Here is a 6,183-nt window from a genome sequence, read left to right on the forward strand (position 1 = left end):
CTTAGCGTCAACCACACAGCTCCCTGATCTTTTCAGCCATTGGCTATGAAGGACACGCTGTAACATCCTATTGGCTGAACCCATGTATATAAGCTAGTTTACTACCTGAATAAAATGGATCTGCGTCACTGAACCTGGTCCCTGGAGTCAGGTCTTTGCGTCTCCGTCGTCCTCACCCCCGGCAGGACTTGTCCACAGAACTCCAACTTAGGAGCATCTGATGCCACAGTCTTAAGAATTTTAAATGGTCTTGAATTGTCCTGTTTAAGTCCCACCTCCTCTAGAAAGTCTTTGACAGAAAATCCCAGCTTATAATGGTTTAACCCTTTAGGACACCTTATGTTTATTTAAGAAATCCGGAGTGTGTAGTGCCAGGACTGGTGCAGTGGCTCATGGATAATGAGGACCACGACTCTTTTTTGTTTTGTTTTTTTTTTTTTTGTACTTTTCTGAAGCTGGAAACAGGGAGAGACAGTCAGACAGACTCCCGCATGCGCCCGACCGGGATCCACCAGGCACGCCCACCAGGGGCGACGCTCTGCCCACCAGGGGGCGATGCTCTGCCGCAACCAGAGCCACTCTAGCGCCTGGGGCAGAGGCCAAGGAGCCATCCCCAGTGCCCGGGCCATCTTTGCTTCAATGGAGCCTTGGCTGCGGGAGGGGAAGAGAGAGACAGAGAGGAAGGAGGGGGTGGGGGTGGAGAAGCACATGGGCACTTCTCCTATGTGCCCTGGCCAGGAATCGAACCCGGGTCCCCCACACGCCAGGCCGACACTCTACTGCTGAGCCAACCGGCCAGGGTCATGACCATGACTCTTGACACCTTACCTAATTAACATCCTCAGGGTGCGGGTATGGTGGGTTACATCTTCCAAAGATGAATAGGACAGTATCTCCCATGCTGTTAGCTTTCTGCAATGCAATCTTACCATTCAGTCATCAAGAGGTAGAGTTCAATTTTATTCCCCTTGAATCTCAGCAGGCCTTAGTGACTTGCATAACCAATTAAATGTGGTGAAAATGACTGAACTTTCAAGGTTACATCATCAGCTTTGTAATATCTGTCTGGGTCTTTTAAAATGTTTAGTGCTTAAAAACTTGCCCTGAAAAATCAGTTACCGTGCTGTGGACACCCAAGACACACGGAGAGGTCACAAGCAGGTATCCTGGTCAAGAGCCCCAGCTGATTTCCCACTGGACGTCCAGCATCAACTGCCAGCTATGTGAGTGTGCCATGCAGGACACCCAGCACACTCAAGCCTTTAGATGACTCCTGCTCCAGCCTCCATCAGACTACAACCATATAAAAGCCCTTCACTGAGAATAATCTAGTTGAGCTCAGTCAACCCACAAAACACTGAGAGACAATAACAAATTATTGTTTTATGATACTGAATTATGGGGGTGATTTGTTACACAGCAATAGATAACTAGAATAGTTAGCTTCCTTCCCCAAGCACGTTGCCTCAGGTTACAAGATGGCTGCTGTAGCTCCAAGCATCATTCCAAACAACCTCACTTCTAAAAGCAAAAGAGGGAGTGAGCATGAGCAAAGGCTCTCTCCTTGAGTGACTTGAAAGGGGAGGAAAATCTTACCCAGAAGTCCCCCAGCAGAATCTCCTATGTATTTCATTGGCCAGAACTGGATCATGTAGCCTCTCCTTCCCACTAGAGAGGCTGGATACAGTCTCCTTAGTGAAAGTAGAAAAAAAAAAAAAAAGGAGGCTGGGGATGACTATTGAGTGGACAACTAACAACGTCTGCTATACTTGATGTGGTTGTTGTTCTAGGAGAAGGAAGAATTAAGTGGAAAAATGACCCCACGCTAAAGAAGGAGCTTTCACTGCTCCTTCCAGAAGTGAAGCTGCCTCCGTGGGAACAACTTTATTGAAAGCTCCTTCTTTCCATAAGAAGCATTGTGTAATGGCTGGAGTCTTGCTCTGGGAGGTGGAACCTGGCGCTCCCGCTTGCTAGTGATGCAATATTGGCGAGTCAGATCCCCATTCTGTGCCTTAGTTTCATTATCTGTACAAGGAAAGGATTCCATCCAACTCCTTCCGGTGAGGAGAAGCCAGGGAAGAACAGAAGCGCTGGATGCTTATGTGCATAAAGGCTATGCATTGCCCAAGTCAAACTCTGCAGAGCCCGCCTCTAGCCACACATGTTGGGATTTGCCAAACAAACCCTAATCACTTAATGAGAAAAGAAAATGGTGTCTGGTTCCTCCACTTAATTGCCCCTTTGAAAACAACATATAGTAATCACCATAATCGTCTCATAAAACCCGAGAATTTGATGACTGACATGCCTCATTTCTGGGAGGAATTATAGGCAAAATAGAAGTGAGGAATTCCTGGCCTTCCTTGGCCTTGACTCTGTGGAATCCAGGCCTTTGCCCACAGAGAGCCTGCCACCCTGGGCAGCCTCCTGGCCCCAGACAAGCAGCACTCCGAAAGCTCTGCTGCCAGTTTCCTAGCAGGTCTGCTCCCTGGGCCTCTTCTGTCATTGGTACTGCCTAAGGAAGAAGACCAGACGTATCAGGACAGCCGGCCATGCCCAAGGGTTGGATGGAGGACCTGCAGAAGACACGGGAACCTTGATGAATCTACTTGCAACATCTGAGCTCAAGTACAGGAGAGTCAGGCGACACAGGCTGTCCCTGGCCTACAGAAGCTCATCGGTTCTCCTGAAGCCATCAAGGCTTGGGCTACAAGAGGTGTTCTGACCTCTGGAACGTTTACTAAGATACCCCGAAAGCAAAAAGGTTCACACTCTGCTCAGCATACATCTGTTCCCTTTCACTCCCTCACAACTGGACTCAGAATCACCGAGGGCAAGGTGAGGAGGGTCCTCCAGGCTTGCCTCTCCAGCTCCTCCCCGTGATGGCGACCCCTGTGTCTCCTCCCTCTCACTCTCCTCTCCTCTTCATTCGAAAATATCTCTTAAACCCCTAATGTGTGTCAGAAACATCGGTTCTCACCACAGTAGCCAGAACTACCCTTTTCAAACCTAAATCGGATCGAGTTGCTCCATCACTCTCCAGCTGCCTCCCCAATCAAAGGGAAGGCCGAGCCTCTCCGGTATGCTGCCTGACTCTGGGCCCTGCCCTTTGCTCACTCTACCTCCTTGCTGTTCCCACAGGATGTCAGGGACTCTTTTGCCTCAGCACTTCTTTTTTTTTTTTTTCATTTTTCGGAAGCTGGAAATGGGGAGGCAGTCAGACAGACTCCCTCATGCGCCCAACTGGGATCCACCCGGCATGCCCACCAGGGGGCGATGCGACGCCTCGCTGCGGGAGGGGAAGAGAGAGACAGAGAGGAAGGAGAGGGGGAGGGGTGGAGAAGCAGATGGGCACCTCTCCTGTGTGCCCTGGCCAGGAATCGAACCCGGGACTCCTGTATGCCAGGCCGACGCTCTACCGCTGAGCCAACCGGCCAGGGCCAGCTCTTCTTAAAAAATGTTTATTTTATTGATTTTAGAGAGAGAATAAGGGAGAGACAGGGTCATGGATCTGTTCCTGTATGTGCCCTGACTGGGGATCAAACCAGCAACCTCTGTACTTCCAGATGATGCTCTAACTAACTGAACTATCTGGCCAGGGCCTGCCTCAGCACTTTTGTACTTGCTGTTCCCTCTGCCTGGAATGCCCTTCCCCCATGCACCCAAATGCTTCCCTCCTTTACTTACTTCTAGGACCCTCCTGACCGCCTTATATAAAATTGCAACCCAACCTTCTTTATTACCCTCCCCTATTTGTTTCTGTTCATCATGCTTATTACTTTAAAAGACTATAAGATTTTCTTATTGCCTTTCTTTCTTTACTAGGACATAAGCTCCAAAGAGCAGGACTTTTTGTCATTCTTATTCTCTTTGTATCCCTAACATCTACTAGTGGCTGTCACATAGAGGACACTCAGTAAATATTTGTTGAGTGAGTGAACAACTGGGGATAGAACAGTGAAAAAGATAAAGCCCCTGCCCTTGTGGAACTTCTGGTGGAGGCAGACGTTAGGGAGACAGTCACCCACAGGACTAAGAACTGCACCAGATCAGCACTGAGGGGAAAGTGCAGGTGAGTGAGGGCGGTCAGACTGTGGAGCCCGGGAGACCTGTTCGAGAGGATGGGACATGTCGGGTGATGAGAGTTCGGGACCATGAAGTTTTGGGAGAAAGAGTTGCTGGAGAAGCTAAGGATGCCACCCCTAGATCCTCTAAAGACAATGGGACTCCATGATGAGAGGGCAGTCATCTGCACACCAGGTTCAAGTCCCTGCTCTGCTACTTCCCAGCCATCCACCCTGGGCAAGCCACCTCGGTGCTGGAGTCCTTGTTTCCTTATCTACATGATGGAGAAGGAATACATAGCTCTTAGGCTATTGGGAGAAACAGGTGAAATATTTGTTAGAGGTGGAACCTCTAGGGACTCAGTAAGTGATAATTAACATCCTGTTCCGTTTTCTTTTGTCAAACCTTTTAACATCCAGTCTCTCTTCATCTGGCCCCATATGAGCTGTGGGGAGTGGTGTGAGGAACACATGCAAAATCAACCTAAATGTAAAACCCAGGGGAGGAGGTACCTCCCCACCTCTATCTCTGCCTCTTTGTTCTATCTCTTCCCAGACTGGCCTCCTTTGCCCCAGTGATCAGATGGGGGAAGACATGAGTGGACTCACTGCCTGACAGGTCCTAAAAAGAATTTCTAAATTCCAAGAGAAGGGGATTGGCCCAACTGAAGCAGGTGTTCTACTCTGGCCCAATCAGCTTTGAGAAGAGGAGTGGGGTCTCATAGTACTAACATGGCTGCAAGGCTATGTCACTGGGGGTCATTCACTATAATCATGGGGATTGATTGGGGGAGGGATGTTCTGAGAAAGAGAAATTGTCACGAGCAGAGCAGGTACCCCAAAGATGCCTCTTACATATCTATAATCAGAGGCAGATTAAAGTCGGTTGAGGTCCCTGGAGCAGAAGAAAATATAGGGCCCTTACATTAGAAAAAAGTGTAAAGTTGGGGTTTTATGGGGTCCTTCAGAAGTCGGGGCCCAGGGCATGTGCCTGGTGTGCCCACCATTAAGCCCACCTCTGTCTATAATGTTATGTGGCTAAATGCTCTTAAATTCCAGCTCCAAACTATCCTACTGACCCATTCTGTGACCTCAGGTAAGTCCCTACCTGCTTGGGGCTGCAGTTTCTTAATTTGTACACAGAGGAGAGTGGGACCAAGTGTTCTGTTGGGCTCCTTAACTCTCTGGGACTTTGCCGCAATTACTTACTCATATGTAAATGGGAACAATGATTTCTACCTCACAGAGTTATTGTAAGACAGAAGGCATGAGAATATCTAACACTGGTTGGGTACAGAGATGCTCAAGAAATGCTAGTGATTTTAGTAGATTTAAATTGGGGTTCCCAGCTCACCAAGATTTCCCCCCAAGAGTCCTGGCTGTGATACTCCCAAGTGCCTGGAAGTGCTTGTTCCTCCTCTAATCAGGTACTGTCATCCTCTGACAGCAGTTTGTCAAGGGGTGAGCATGGGTCTCAAATTGGATCACTCAGGGTGCTTTCCTGGAGCTTTTGTCCTCCTGCAGCTCTTCTGTCTCCACTTGCAGCACTGTAGGGATGGGAGCACGAAGCGGCCAACACCCAGGGTCCCCAGCCTCGTGGAGAAAGTGGTCTGTGAAAGTGAATCTGATATGAAGAGGCTGCATGAACACTTGCTTCCAGATTTTTCTAAATCCAATTTCATCCTTGCCATGATTTATGAGCCAATATCTTCCCTCATTTTTCTTATGTTAGTTTGAGTTGGTATTCTGTCATTTGCAGCCAATGACTCTTGATAATACCTTCTCCCTCTACTTACTAAGTCTCTGCAACCTGCCCCCTTCATCTCTGATCACTTTATTACTGGAGTCATCAATTTATTCTTTCCATAAAGTAATCGGCAACCATTGTGCACCTATTCTGTTCCTGGCCCTAACTTGGGCACTGGGACTCTTGCTTGAGAAATAATTCACATTCCCATGTCTCAAGACTAACAGAGTTCGACTGGGGTGGGAGCTAAGCAAGCCTTCGGTACTAAGTGTGGTAAATGGCTGTGACTGAGGAAGGCACAGGAGCTGTGTGTAAGTCAGAGGAGGAGTTGTATCCCTGTTTGGAAGGCTTCTTGGAGGAGGTGGCCCAAGC

The sequence above is a fragment of the Saccopteryx leptura genome, chromosome 3 (assembly GCF_036850995.1).
Source record: "Saccopteryx leptura isolate mSacLep1 chromosome 3, mSacLep1_pri_phased_curated, whole genome shotgun sequence".
Lineage (NCBI taxonomy): Eukaryota > Metazoa > Chordata > Mammalia > Chiroptera > Emballonuridae > Saccopteryx > Saccopteryx leptura.